Source organism: Amblyomma maculatum, chromosome 3, assembly GCF_055883805.1.
Source record: "Amblyomma maculatum isolate TAMU_Amacu chromosome 3, ASM5588380v1, whole genome shotgun sequence".
In the NCBI taxonomy this organism is placed as follows: domain Eukaryota; kingdom Metazoa; phylum Arthropoda; class Arachnida; order Ixodida; family Ixodidae; genus Amblyomma; species Amblyomma maculatum.
The window spans coordinates 116,805,333-116,819,284 of record NC_139346.1 but is presented as its reverse complement, the minus strand read 5'-3'; the positions used below and the strand labels follow the sequence as shown (position 1 = coordinate 116,819,284).

The 13,952-nt window shown below is 46.8% G+C and overlaps 1 non-coding gene across 1 annotated transcript; it reads left to right on the top strand.

The window, feature by feature from the left end:
- Positions 1-532: 532 nt before the first annotated feature.
- On the top strand, positions 533-652 carry LOC146195774 (U5 spliceosomal RNA). The gene has a single exon (XR_014706246.1). It is a non-coding gene; the product is annotated as a U5 spliceosomal RNA (small nuclear RNA).
- Positions 653-13,952: the final 13,300 nt, after the last annotated feature.

Genomic DNA, 13,952 nt, shown 5'->3' with positions numbered 1-13,952 from the left:
CCCTTCTGCTTAACATTAAGAGTTATTTCTGCCCTCATTTTGCAGTAGAAGTCTTTGAAACTTGGCTCAACGTGCTTGTCGCACCGCAACGTGTTGTCCTGCAATACAGAGCTGACATAGATTCACGCGAGTTCTGGGTCAGTGTCGTGCTATCGCGCTATCGCGCTATCGTGCTTGCAACTCGTTCAGCTATCGGGCTGGGTTTGACTCTCGATAAGTTCTAGCCACGCGATTAAGAGAGCACCTCGCGCTATCAACTTCTCCGCCGCAGAGCGCTGCCGCGGCGGTTTTCGAGAGCAAAGCAACGTTCTGTGGCAGTTAATTTCGCGCCGCTGCCTTATGCATATAGAGTGTTCTTGAATAAGTTAACAAATCGCTTGCTGTTAACACGGTCTTCGCATTACGGGGCGCCCTATGCCTTCCGTCCATTTTTCAGGCAGACGATTTTGTCTTGAGTGGACAGCGCAAGCGGTCCTAGATAGGAGTCCCGTTTGAAGGACGTCGTCGGACATTGCCGTCGGGAGGGCATCGAACGCCCTGGTCCCTCCTGAACATACGAAATAATCTTTCGCCTTTTACTAAAGATTACCGTGGGGAGGGACGATGAGCTAATCGGTGAATTTTTGTGAGGCACTGCCAGTTTAGGCGGGGCCAAAATATTGAAACCATAATTAGAACATCGGAGCCCAGCGTCATTAGGGAACATAATTTAAGCTGATATTTGCGGAAAACGTTCATTTAGGCAGAAAACATTTCGGATATGTAAACAGAAGCCGCGCAGGCAGTTCTTTTCCGCACTGTTAGTCTTCGCCTTTTTTGTTGGTGTAGATAGGCTTTTAAAAGCTCAAGGTCTGCATTGCCTTTGCTCCTTCTTAGAAGCTTGGGGCTCGTGAGTGGTGGCTCACAACCAGTAGAGGCAAAGCAATGAGCGGAAAAGTTCGATCATACTGTTGTCCGCATTGTCCAAGCATGCTTCCCTTGCGTGTTCGTTCACGCAGATATTTCGTAAAAGACGCACGTTGCATATTTTACAAATGTTCCAGCGAGTCCTCAGCTCTACCAGAACGAGTAGTGACACGATTATGTCAAAAGACTTTGTAGTAGAGGCGATACAGCGTTACCAGAAGTAGTTTCATGCTTACTTAGCAAGGGGCCATAGGTTCGAGCTCTCGGTATTGTGCTCACTCCCTACTAGCCCCTAACTGGCGCATGTCCAACAAAGTTGTCCAAAAGGATCGGGAAAGGTCTCCAGGAAGGCGTAAAGTCTCTAACGAATCCGAGGAAACAGACTTCCAGCAAAGGACACCAAAAATGACCCGAGCAGATATCTCGGCTTCTTCACTCTCGAAAAACAATCATCCATTGATACAGGCTGGTTCGTCGTCTTACAAGAAGATGTGAACGAGAAAGTAAGCCAAGCCATTAATGAGAACTTCGTACACATAAACCTCAGTAACACAAGAATAAATAAAATGGCTGCTTCAGTATGCAGGTGACTTCAATTGTCAAGGCTTGATAGTTATAATTGATTGTGAAAAGAAAGTACTGCTGATTTTGTCTCTGCGAAAACTCGGAATGATTCTGTACCGTTTGTAACAATTGTTGATAAGAAGAGTTCTTATCAGTTTTTATTTAGCGAGCGTCTGTAAAACCGTTTAATTCTATACATGCAAAGAGAAGTTATTGGGTACATACATACATACATACATACATACATACATACATACATACATACATACATACATACATACATACATACATACATACATACATACATACATACATACATACATACATACATACATACATACATACATACATACATACATACATACAAAACGCATATTACTCACATTCCAAAGTACTACACAAAACACTCTATGGTACATAAATTGAAAAGATGATTCCCCAGAGAGGGGTGAATACTATAGAAGGGGGGGGGGGTTCTAATAATGGGGGGGGGGGTTCTAATAATGGACGACAGGCATCTCAAGTCTGCTCCCCCGTACAGCATAGAAGCGCGTGTGCCAGCGCCGAAGACACCGCGTCTCGCCGTCCATTTCTAACTGTCCAGACAGATACATCCAGATGACGAGGCGCAGCCTCTGCAAGGATGGGTAAATTGCTCGGGCGGGAGTTCGGCGCGCCTCAGCGAGGCACCTGTGACGCCACAACACAAACAGAACCACAGTGAACACAAGGCGTTCAGAAGGGTAGCGCCGGCGCCTGACACCGGGGTTCATGCGGGCGTTAAACATCCTATCTGCGAGCCGCCACATTGTTTTCGCTACTACACATGCGAAAAAAAAATGCGAAAGGCTCTCAGGAGCACCGCAGTTGGCACAATGGTCATTGGGTAGAATACCTTATCTGGCAAGGCTCTGTCTCGTGGGAAGGACGCCCCAGCGTCTAAGCCAGTCAAAATCTCGCACTTCATTTGGCATCCAACAAGCTGCCCACGCTCGCAATTTGGGGATAGCGGTCTCTCGTTGCTCATCAACTGAAAGCCTGCGAAAGGCAACTAGTTCGCTTATGCGTATGGCTGGTAGGTCGCCTACACTAACATCTCACAGGTCTACATCAAGAGTCGACTTTGTCTCGGCAACCTCGCGGTAAAACGGCAGAGGTCTGTCCGCCTGTGGACCGAGATAATGTTCGGGTGTAAGCACAAGACACGCCGTACTCATCCAGTACAGGATGAGCGAGAGGCCAGGGTAAGATTCGTCAGCCAATAGCCTCTCCACAAGCCTTAACGTGAGTACTCGAGCCACTGTTGTGATGCACGGCAGGCCAACGCCTCCCCTGCTTCTAGGAAGGTGTAGGATGTGACGGGCGGCTAGCGCTGTCCTGCCATTCCAAACAAAATCCCCACAAGAAACGCGAGTCTGTTCGCCACACGGTGCGGGATTGTCGCGACATGCGCCACATAAAAGGTGAAAGCGCATGCTCGTGTCTTGACGACACTGACTTTAGCATTGAGCGTGAGGTTGAAACGCGCTGCGTCAGAAGACTCCGCCTATACTGTGCATATACAAATAGCTTGCGATACCGTTTTGGTCAAATGAACATTCCGCTTTGTGACAACTGTGGTGAGGTTGAAACTGTGCAACATATCCTACTTGAGTGTCCTGCGTACGCTGACGAGCGCGCATACTACGAACATAACATGGAAAACCTCTTCTGAGTGCCTTTAACAATGGGCATTGTTTTAGGTCCCTTAGCCTGCCCTAGGCAACAAAGACTCGCAATGAACTTTTTATTTACGTATTAAAAAGACATTGGAATTTTCGACAAACTTTTAGTTCACCTTGAATGTTACCCTTCGGCCTTTTTCACGCTGTGAACTCTATAAGCACATGTATCGGACCATGCATTTCATAATTTCATTTCATACCATTACTCCACGATGCACCTTAGAACACACTTAATGGCCGCATTTTATCTCCCCCTTCATTTCGTTTAATCTCCTCACGATTTTCCACCTTTACCTACCCGAATTCCCCTTCCTATACAGAGTAGCAAGTCAGCGAAATTTAAACGCTGGCTAAAATCTCTGTTCTTCATTAAAGTGTCTCTCTCTCTCTCTCTGCGTCAGAAAGAGCGTGCATTGCTTGCAAGAGAACTACGTCTCAGGTACGGGGAGAAACCCCGCTTGGCTGTAACAGCAAGCCAAGTACACGCACTGCGTCCACAAACGGTACGTCAGCGGCTAAAGGGCCCCTGATCTGACCGAAGCGGAGTGCTTTACTTTTCTTCGTGTTGAGCTGCGCTCCGCATAAAGCTGCGTATTCCGAAAAGATGTTAAAAAATACAATGAAACTGTCATTGTCACGCACGAAGAGTGATATACGCTGCAGCGAGTCGAGCGAAAGTATGAAGAGTACCGACGAGAGCGGGCACCCTTGACGCAGTCCCCGCTTAATCGGAAAGCTGCCGGTACTTTGGCCATTTAGTACTAGTTCACTACTAAGGTCTATGAAGAGGCCGCGTAGGAGCTGGACTAATTGGTCAGGAATACCAAATGAGCGGAGCACGGCGAACAAGTAACCACGTTACAGGCGTATTCAAAGACGTCTCTCGTCAGTGTCAGCGAAGCGAACAGCATCGTCCAGGTACCCCGCAACATTGGTATGCGCTAACCAAATCCTGCAGGTAGACTCGCACCTTACGGACGAGCAATGTGGCTACAAGTTTATAGTCGGTGTTGAGGAGGGTAATCAGTCGCCACGATGAGGGACTCGATGGTGTCATGCCCTCTTTCTGAATTAGAACAATATGGCCGACACTGAACGAAGGTGGCTTGGCTCTGCTCTTTAGAAAAAAATTTACAAACCGAAGTAAAGAAGGACCGAGGATGCCAAAGAAAGTGGAATAAAAACCGGCTAATAGCCAGTCAGGACCGAGAGCGGTCGACGGTTCATGGCGCCTAAGGGTAAACGCACCTCCCCCAAAGTTGCCGGCTCCTTAAGTGCCGAACATGCGTCTTCTGGAAGTTGAGGAAGAGGCCCACAGAAGGAACCGACAGCGTCTTGAAAACGATCCTCCTGGTCGAGGCCTTGCGACGAAAAGAGGGCCGCAAAATTCTCGGTACACGAGCTGCGGATGTCCGCGGGTTCCGAAGACGTCGTACCGTCCGCAAGCGTGGCGCTCTCCACGCGAGTGCGCCTGTTACTGCTCTGGCCAACGGCTCGAGCGTGTCCGAGGTCCGCGGCATCCTCAAGCGGCACGTTGGATGGACCCGCGGAGAGTGATGCGCGTGAACTGTCCTCGAGGATGCGGTGATAACGCTCGCGCAGCGTCTCGAGATATTCGCGCATCGCGAACGTAAGCGTACCACCGCCAGGTACGATGCGCACCATGGTTGTAAATGCGGACACGCCGCGCCTTCTGCGCACACAGAAGAACATCGCGCCAGCGTGTTTTCAGCGCGTCCCAGGTAGCAGGTGTTATGTCACTAACTGCGGCCACAGACAAGCACAACTCTCGGCGTTGTGCACTCTTCATCGTGGAGTACCGCTGCATCCATGCGCCACATCACGAGGCTGTTTGCACACGCCGGGGGCGTATTTGGGTTTGCTCGGTACGGTGGCTCCGCAAGAGACAAAACGACAGAAGAGACGAAGAAAGCGGGCTGTTCAGACTAGCATCTACCGCCCCCAGGAGCCGAGCAGCCTAGCGATTAGCGGCGCATGCTTTTTCAATGGGCGTCATGTTGGACGCGGCACTAGCTTGAGAAAGCCTATACTACTGCTACTACTGTTACTACTACTACTACTACTACTACTACTACTACTACTACTACTACTACTACTACTACTACTACTACTACTACTACTACTATTATTATTATTATTAGTAGTAGTAGAAGTAGTAGTAGTAGTAGTAGTAGTAGTAGTAGTAGTAGTAGTAGTAGTATAGATGAAGACTCGTTTCACTAAGTTGGCCCTGAATTGTCTGTAGGTAACGGCCAAATTAACTGGCTAAATATCTTCCCAGTTTTAATTATTAACGATAGTAATATTAATTGGTTCACAGGAAGGGAAAGGCGCAGTATCTGTCACACTCGTGTCTGTGGACACCTTCATCCCTTCGTGTCCACAGACACAAGTGTGACAAATACTGCGCCTTTCCCTTCCTGTGAACCAATCATTATTATTATTATTAATTAAAACTGTGAAGATAATATTTAGCCAGTTCATTCGGCCGTTAACTAGACAATTTAGTGCCAACTTCGTGAAACGAATCTTCCTCTATACTACTACTGCTACTAATGATAATAATAATATTAATAATAATAATTAGCAGAAAATAATACTGTGTATTATTATTATTTAGTAGTAGTAGTAGTAATAGTAGTAGTAGTAGTTGTAGTAGTAGTAGTAGTAGTATTAGTAGTATTAGTAATTGTATTATAGGCTCTCTCAAGCTAGTGCTGCGTCCAACGAGACGCCCACTGAAAAAGCATGCGCCGCTAATCGCTAGGCTGCTTTGCTCCTGGGGGCGGTAGATGCTAGTCGGAACAGCCCGTTCTCTTCGTCTCTTCTGTCGTTTTGTCCCTTGCGGAGCCACCGTACCGAGCAAACCCAAATACGCAGCCCGGGGCTGCCCGCAGAATAACCATAACAGGAAGTGATCACTTAGTTTAAACACTGTAGCAAGTCAGGTGTCATGGCACAGGGGATGTAAACTCGATCTTTTCGGCTCGCGCTCTGACCCCTGATTCGTGTTGCCTCGAAATGGTCTCTGTGAAGAGTGACCCACGCGTCCTCTAAGCATAATGATCGTACTAGCTTTCCGAGTTCCTTCGTGTGGTAATTAGAGGCGCCGTGACCAGGCCCCCTGATGTCGCGCATTGTGTCTAGAACACAATTGAAATCCCCGAGCAGAAAGTGGGGCACGTTATCGAGGAAGTATGTCGTGATGGACCGAAAGAACTCGTTTGTCAAACTGCGCGTGACTGGCGCGTACTCGTTGACAATACGAGTCCTGCGGCCATCTAGAAAAACGTCGACGATGACAATCACGTGCCCATCTATGCCATTTGTACGATAAGCACATTCCGTGTATGTTGGTGAAAGAAATATCACGCCTTCGTCACGACACCGAGAGTCTGTTAACGAAAAAAAGGCCTCAACATTGAAACGAGAACGAAAAGAAAGGACATCGGCGGAGGTGGTTGAAGACCCGTTCGGCACAAAGAATTCTGGTCTTGGAATAAAGTGCTCACACTGGAAACGCGTTTTCTGTTGATTTCCTTTTTCTGTCCCTCCTGGTGAACTGTTTTAACCATCAGTGAATGTATTGAGAGGAATGGAGTATTAATGTTTCGCAGAGGCGTTATGTATAAAATAATACAACTTAACTATACAGTGATTCTGTATTTATATTCAATATGTGTTTTTTGCTCTGGATGTCATGGGCTCCTTAATGGGCGCGACCAGGAGGCAGCCTGTTTGTCAGGCATCCATCTGCTTTTTGGTCTGTCCCCTAGACAACTGTAAGTGTACTGTTAAAATGAAACACTTTCACTTCATGGGAGCCGCATTTTGATAGAGGCCAAAAGCAAGGCTCCCGTGGGCTGTGCGATGGCGGTGCGCGTTTAACGCCCACTGCCACTTGGTTCTTTAAGAACCTCAGGTGGTCGAAATTTCTGAACACCTCAGCTAAGGCGTCTCGCATAGCCTCAGTCGCTTTGGGATATTAACCAATTAGCCGGTGTACCAGCGGGCAACTTCATTTCTTTGTTTGAATTTTATTTGCAAGTCACTTTTATTTTTTTAGCGGCAAATTTTATACTCAAATAAAATGCATTTGAATGGCTCATAGGTCGCGGCGTCCCTGTGTAGTGTGTTCTTCGCTGCTACTGACGGTTCCCTTATCCGAGAGTTTCTGACCACGGAGTATACTTAAAGGTTTTGGGATATGTTAATAAATTTTTAATTATTTTACCTAAGAAATTTCGATGACTTGTTCATAGTCTGAGAAAGGTATTTTAACGCTTTTTAGACAACATGGGAAGGAATTATCCTTTACGCACGCGCTCCCAACTAATGGTTTGCTGCTGATCTTAAAGCTTAACCAGTGGTTTGGCGTACGTCATATTTGCTGTCACTAGATGTCTCACGAGTGCCAGAAAGAGCTGCGTTCACATGATTCTGCGAAGTCAAAGATATTGAAGAGAGGTGTATCTATCCCGTGCCTGGAATCCTCTCCGACAAATTCATGCCCAAATGCAATGCACACCAGCTTCAAGAATCCCGTTAACAGGCTTCTTTCAGCCAGCTTCCCCTGCGAGGTCATCCCAGCTGTAGTTTGACGAAATTTCGGTTATGTTTTACTTCTTTTAGAAGATTTAGGCCACGCTGTTTTTCTATCGTTGTCTTTTTTTTGTGTGTGTAGGCAATGAAGAGCCACGCACCGAATAGCCTAACAAGTTAATCGTTCTGAAAGGCAGATTCCTGTCGGATTCCGCGCCGTTTGTGTCCGATAAACCAATTTACAATTCTTTTTTTTTTTACGTGTGCAGTACTGTCAGCACACGTTCAAGATTCCTCGGTGGTCGAAATTTTTCCGCAGGTCTCCCCTACGGCAATATCTCTATTTCAGTATCAATTTTCTCTCTTTGGGAGAAGTTTGTGCCCACGGATGCGCGTGGCAGGAACGGCAGTGCGTCTTTCCTTTTCTAAAACAAATTTATATATTTGTTTTACTGAAATCTTTTAATTACTTCACACCTAGTTCCTTCGAGCCAAACAGCCAAGAAACACTATGCCAATAACGCCAACTAGTGCTTTAGCACGCATTCATCGGTTTAATCTATGGCTGGCTTTTTTTACTAAGGTGTAAATTCACTTAAACACCATTTAGTTTTCAGCGCCATAAATTCAAATGCATAGCAATCGTACTGAGGGCACCGTGTACGTCTCTCCAAATTCACGAGGCAACCACTTTTATAAAATGGTGTTTAAAACTTATCACCTTGTATTGTTAAAATCTAACGCCTCAACCTTAACAAATGAATAAAAGCGGCAAGCTGATGATGATGATGATGATAAGCGCTTCATTTACTCCCAAAATAGGGGAACAAGCCGAAAGACTGGTTGCACTGCTTAGAGAAGGTCAGCAGGGATCCCTTGGAACCCTGCGGCCTGCAATGCGCGCAAAATGACCTGGTGCTGTTGGGCGAGCTCGGTGGTACGCAAGAGGGACTGCCACGAATCCACTGTATACAGTTGATTTGTCTGCGTTGTGTCGTGTGCATGTCCACATCATGTGAATGAATGTGGCCGGTTGTGAGCAGTGTTTGCAGCTAGGTGCAGTAACATTTGGGAAACGTTTGCTATATAGCCATGGGTTCGGAAATGTTCCTGTTTGTATTTTGCGCCATGGACGGCCTCGTGCCGGGATAGTTCCCGGTGTGCAGGGGGTATAGACACCGTTCGAGCCAATAACGCTGGAGGATGTCCGTGTACGTAACAAGGCGTAAATGGGTGCCTTGGGGAGTGTCAGTGGAAGCGGCAGGCTGAGGAGGGTGCTCCGCCCGCTAGCTGATTTCTCGGGCTAGAGCATGCACCTGTGCGTTCCCGCTGAGCACTTCATGGGTTGGGGCCCATATGAGAAGACGAGGTGTAGACGGTAAGGGAGAGATCGAAGGATAGTGCGCACCTGTTGGGATATACGACCTGCATCTAAGTTACGAAATGCTTTTTGAGAATAGCTAACGACTACTTTGGTGGAGGGGTCGGTCAGAGCTAACGCGATGGCAACCTCTTCCGAGGTGGTAACAGTTGCGGCGTTGAGGACGCTGCAGGCGTTGTGCCAGTTTCGGTGCGGTGCCAATGCAACCGCAACCATAGCGGGGTGAAGGGGGTGGTTGGAGGCATCTGTGTATTTAACGTCGGGGCGACCGGCAAAACGTTTCTGGAGTTGCCGGGCTCGGGCGGATCTGCGTTCTGTAGGATATTCTGGATGAATACGTTTGGGAAGCGGAGATATACGAAGGCTGTGTCTCTGCGCAGGCGTGAGGTCGATATAGATAGAAGTCGCCCTCAAAGGGGTGATTCCTATCTGGCTCAGTACTGCGCCCCCCACATGTGTCAGCGAGAGGCGCTCATATTGGGAAGTTAGAGTCGCTTAAATCAGCTGGTCGACTGTGTTGGAGATCCCGACGGTCTTCAGTTTGGTGGTGGAAGTGGACATGGGTAGATCCAAGGCTGTCTTGTATGCCTTGCGTAGTTATGCATCCAGTCGCTCCCGATCTTTTCGCTTGAGGCGAAGACAAGGATCAACGTAGGCAATTCGCGTACAAACGAAGGCTTGTACAAGGCGCAAAAGGTTGGATTAGTGCATGCCCTTATGCTTGTAGGCGACTCTCTTGAGAAGCGGCTGATCCGGATTACAGATTGATCTATTCGCTGAAGAGTAGTGGCGTTTCCTTCATTATTGTGTAGATGAAGGTCCAGGATGCGGATTCGGTCGGTACGGGGTATTGGGGTGCCCTATACTTGCAGAAGACTGAAGGATGTCGGAGGTGATCTGAGGCGTCTACACGACGGCCGAGCAGGGTAGGCCGACTGTGGCCAGGTAGGTACCAACGCGATTGATGGCTGTCTCCAGAGTCTCCTCGATCTGGCCGTCATTGCTGCGGGTAATCCACAGAGTGAGGTCGTCGGCGTAGAGGCTGTGGTGCAGGTGGGGGATTTCTGCCAAAAGATTGGGTAGGCCAAGCAGCGCAATATTGAACACTGGTGGGGAAAGCACTGAGCCTTGGGGTGTACCGCGGCTTCCAGGAGAGATGATAGAAGGACCTCCTGGGCCGGTGTCAAGTTGCACTGTGCGGTTCGCGAGAAAGTCGCGTATATGTGCACACGTTCGTTGTCCCACCCCTAGGGTCTGGAGGTTCTGCAGAATGGCTTCGTGCCGGACATTGTCAAAGGCTTCCGACGTGTTGTGTGTCAGCATCTGATGCTTGAGCAAGAGCATGATGTCTAGAACCGCAAGGTGCGGTCTAAAGCCATACATCGTGTCTGGAAGTAGGTGATGTTCTTCTAGGTAACGAGGAAGGCGGGTCTGAATTACATGCTCCAATAGTTTTGCCAGGCAGGACGTGAGAGAAATGGGGCGGAGGTTCGAGAGAGCAGGGGTTTGCCTGGCTTGGGGATGAGCACGAGGTTGGCATATTTCCACTGTAATTTCCACTACTGCAACGACGAGCGGTTGCTTACTTGCGTTCTTCAACTTCTTGAAAAGCTAATGCATTTTATATAGCAAAAAACTGCCAGAAGTCAGCATTCGCAAGCACGCTCGTAACCATTTATTGTTCTTAAAATTCAGAAATTGATAAAATTCCAGCTGGTTGAAATTTTTTCATGCCTTCACTTCGGCGTCTCTCATAGCTTGATACGCTTTGGGACATTAAATGCTACAAACCAAACCAAATCATTCATACAGAGCACTCTATCTTCGTCCTCATCCTTCGCGCTGTTGAATCCATCATGAGCAAACAACTAGCCAGCATTCCAACGTCTATAATCAAGTACACATTGAAAAAGAAACAAGAAAAAACACAATACTTATGTCAATTCTTATTCCAGTCCGCGTCTACGTCATATAACCAATTATTCCTGCTCTCATCTTGTCGACTGACGCAAATTTGAAACGGCTCGAGGTGCTTGTTACACTGCAGCATGTTCCATTAGAGGCAACATGAATTCACTCGAATTCTAGGCCATGGCCATGCAATCGTGCTTGCAACTCGTTCAGTTATCGGGCTGTTTTTGACACGCGATAAGTTCCAGCCGCACGATTAAGAGTGCACCCCTCGCTATCGGCTTCTGCGACGCACAGCGCTGCTACGGCGGGCGCCAAGATTAATACTACGTTCTGTGGCAGTTAATTTCGAAGCGCTGCTTTTACAAATAAGGTGCCCTTGAATAAATTAACAGAACAATTCCTGCTAGCGCTGTTTTCGCATTAACAGGCACAATGCCTTCTGATCATTTTTCAGGTTGGCAATTTCTTCATGAGAGTAGAACGCAAGCGACCCTGAAATGGAGTGCCGCTTGAAGGACGCCACCGGAAGTTGCCGTTTGTGCGTTATCGAAAGCTCTGATCCCTCCTCAGCATACGTATTATGTATGTATATACCAATAAATACTCTTTATGTATTCTTTTGGCTAAGATTAAATTGCGCGTACAATATTCCAAGGATTGCCAAAAGCCACCTCTGTTCTTAACAGCTTAATATCTGTCATGGGTTCTGGGTATCCATAACATTCCGCCTTTCCCTCAAATTTACCTTGGGGAGGGTTGATGAGCGAATCGGTGAATTGCTTTAGAGGCCCTGCCCGCTTGGGCGGGGCCAAACTATTTGAAATTAAAATTAGAACAAATTCACAGAAAAGTTTCTAATATTTGGTGACATTGGAGCCTGCTTCATTAGAAGGAACCGTACGCGTTATTTGCTGGTGATACTTTTTTACCTGACACTACCCCGTGTCGTTTGGCTCTGACGGTATCACTTTTTTTTATGGTTTGAATCACGAGACTCTTTTCTAGGTAATCCTCAATCCTCTCACACATTTTCATTTGGCAGCGGGGTAACGTTTTCCCTTCTTGCAAGTAATCCTGAGTCACGCCCTTCCCGCGTGGCGTCATCAAGTTCTCCTGAAGCACTCCACAGTTTTTGTCAGTTGCCTCCAGTGTGCTATCATCAGTGTTTTACAAATGGTCCTGAATCACGGTACACTCCGTTGTAACGTCAGTTCAGTGTGGCGTCATCACGTTTTGGAAATCATCCTGGAATATGTGAGATTTCTTTGTCATTCTCAATACTGGCAGATTTAATGTGAATGGCTTAATATAGCTATTTGACGACGCCAAATCATGGACGAGAATGTGAAACTAGGACTGTGCATTCGAACCTCATTGCGGTTTAGTAGTACGTAGTAACAAAAAAAAACTATTAGTGTAGCGTAGTCATCATCAGCCTCACTATACCCTTCGCAGGGCGAAGGCATCTACCATATTCTTCCAATTAACCTGGCACTGTGCCAGCTGCATCCACTTGACCTTAACAAAACATGTTGCTAGGTTAGTTGGTGATGCATGCTTTCGTAAAACGATAATCAGTGCTACATACAAGACATGGAAACTGGAAGAAAACACAAGACGGGCGCTGACTCCAAATAATTTTATTGAAACAGACGCATCCCACATTTGCACACCAATGAATGAATGCGAGCGCATTACTTGCCAGATTAAGATGAGCAGATACATTCTATCATGCGTTTTATAGTATATATTCAGTGTATCGCAGGGAGAGTGATATGGTGCTGATGTAGTGTCACCCCTTTGCTTGATAAAAAAACTTAAGCGGGTAAGCGTGACTCACCTACTACACGTGTCCTTCTTGATTTGTTTTGAGCGGCGAAGTCAGTTCAGTTCAGTCGTGTCCGACTCTTCGTGTTGAGCACGACGTGCTGACCAGAAGCAAAACCTGCGGCCTGGGAACTTTTGCCCCCCCCCCCCCCCACCCCCCCTCTGTACGTTCTGGTTCCAGCCCGAAGGTTGTGATTGCGACTCTTGTCTACGCGTGTATTGTTTTCACGCAGAAGCATAATTGCCCTTTGTCGCAGAAAAGGTGGAGTCGGCGTTTTCGTGGTTGTAACGTGAACGTCAAATCTGTTAAACGCTCATGATTTGCAATCAAAGTTGCAGTGCAATCGTCTCGAGCAGCGTCCAGTGTGGAGTCATACGACCATCATACCTTTCCGCATTTCGTTTAGCATTCAGCTGCTAATTAACGTAGATGATAGTTTGTGATAGATTCGAACTGATGCGCATATATGTATACCGGTGCGGACAAAAGTAAACTGAGCGCGCTAGTTCCCTGTAAAATGTTTCACGCGTAGCATAATTGAAAGTGACAGTAAGGGTATGTGCGAATCGGTAGTAGACATCAGTGCTCTTTCACTTGGGCTGCTGTTTTCTTATCTTTGGTGAAGAAGCTATAACTTTCATTTCAACAGAATAGCGTGCTCCGTTTACGTATATCCGCACCTGTACATAAGTTTTATGCCATCAACTTTAAGAAGTTGTGCGCCGAGCAGTGAGAGAGATAGGTCGTCCTTTCTCATAGCTTTTTTTTTAAGTTGATTTACGGGTAAGGGAAGGCGCAGTAATAATAATAATAATAATAATAATAATAATAATAATAATAATAATAATAATAATAATAATAATAATAATAATAATAATAATAATAAGTAATAATAATAATAATAATAATAATAATAATCTGCTAGCGTTCCATCGCTCCGAACTGGTAGAGCTGCTAGTAGATGCACGTTGCAAACTATCGGACAAACTCGTACCTTCCTCTCCTGCTTCTGTCGTCGATTCTGCTACCGAAGACATTGACCACCTTTTCCGCCTAGCTGCTTCTTGCGATC